Consider the following 1,775-nt stretch of genomic DNA (forward strand, 5'->3'; position numbering starts at 1 on the left):
AAGAGAGATACAACTGATTCCAATGCATGGATTAAGAGACATCATCGCTCCATTCTGGACAGATTTAGACAACAGAGGAAATGGTCAGATCTACTACAATACAATACACCAGTGGCAGTGTTCTCCAGCAAGCTACACGGGACATCAATCAATACTTTCCAGGACTGAACTTTAATGCCAACTGGGTCTTTGTTGCAACTTGGTTTGAGGTGGCCTATTATCCCACAAGCGGAACAGTAAGTCAGCTTCCAAAATTTGGAATTCAAATTATGTGCTTATGTGTGATGTGTATGTGAAAGTCTGTTGCCTACTAACTCAGGAACAGTAGGTTAGTGTAATCTAGTGTCATCTTCCAGACATAAAGACATGAATTCCTGTGACAGATTTCATACAAAGATTATTTTTCAATATTGTGTTTTTTTTATTTTTTTAAAGTGATACCTGAAGATCCTAACATTAAGACAAGGTGGTTATGTAATATCTGAAATGCATGAAATGGCACAATAAATTATACTTTGAACGATACATGAATGTATCATACAAAGTATCTCGCAGAACTGTCAAACAGAACATATAATAACTGAATTCATATTTTCAGTGCTGTTCTCCATGCCTGTCTGACATGATGTTATTAGCACAAACACTTTAAAGGTGATCATTTAGGACTTCAGCAATAATACAGACAGCAATGTAGTTGGCAATAAAACTGTTCTATTGGGTATTAACTTAAACAACAAACAAACATCTGTCTCTTATTTTTTGTCACACAGGAAAGAAGCATCAATATCTGATGAGAAGACTTATTTCTTTTCTTTTTTTTCCTTTTTTTTTTTCCCAAAAGGAGAAGAATGTCTCTAACAAGTTAATTTGTTCACATTTTCACATCTTAATTTTTAAGTGAAATGCGCATTTTGAGTTTATACACTATGTATATAAGGTGACCGTTTCCTTTTGCAGTATTTTTGTGTGGTGTGTTTTTCTATGTCTTAACAAAACGGGAACAAAGGTGTCCTTTTACATGGCTCTGTGCATGCGCAGCTCAGAAATAAATGAGCTCCGGCCTGAGCAGTACGCTAACTTCGGTGTCCTCTCTATTAATCCACAGGTACTGACAAACAAACTTTTATGTTACCGAATTGGTTCCTAATGTCATGTAAGTTGAGTAGCAACTGTTCGGCCATATTTTGAGATGATTGTGTTGATGTTGTTTTGTGGTATTTTGTTGTAATGAGTATTGTTGTGTCATCGGCATAATGCTATAATGCTACGTAGCACTATAAGTATATGCTATGACGAGGGCAACCTGCGACTTCAGAAAATGTGTTGTAGTGTTTGTTTTAGTGTTAGCCAAGCAGTACTGAGTACATGTGTTAAGGGGAAAGCTTTTCGTTGGTGAAACAACGTTTGCAGTCGTCTGCCGCCATGTTGTGTTGCGTTCACGGGACGCCATGTTCAAAAGTAATAGCGTATATGGCGCGAGTGTGGGGAAAGGTTGTGTGAATGTGAGATTGGTTATTTTGGTGTTGTTATGCTTTAGCCATGTTTTGTTTAAGTTGTGAGTATGTAAAGTTATTTTGACTTAGTTTGTATTTATTTTACTTTTGAGAGAATGATTTTTGTAACTTTATTTTTGTTTATGAACTCTGTTATTTTATGGGAAGAATGCATGGTCTAGTGTGATTTGTATTGTGTATATGTTGCAGAAATAAATGAGCTCCAGCCTGAGCAAGACGCTAACTTCGGTGTCCTCTCTATTAATCTACAGTTTGCTCATA

The sequence above is a fragment of the Haplochromis burtoni genome, unplaced genomic scaffold, assembly GCF_018398535.1.
Source record: "Haplochromis burtoni strain Fernald_Lab_line unplaced genomic scaffold, NCSU_Asbu1 Contig_531, whole genome shotgun sequence".
Lineage (NCBI taxonomy): Eukaryota > Metazoa > Chordata > Actinopteri > Cichliformes > Cichlidae > Haplochromis > Haplochromis burtoni.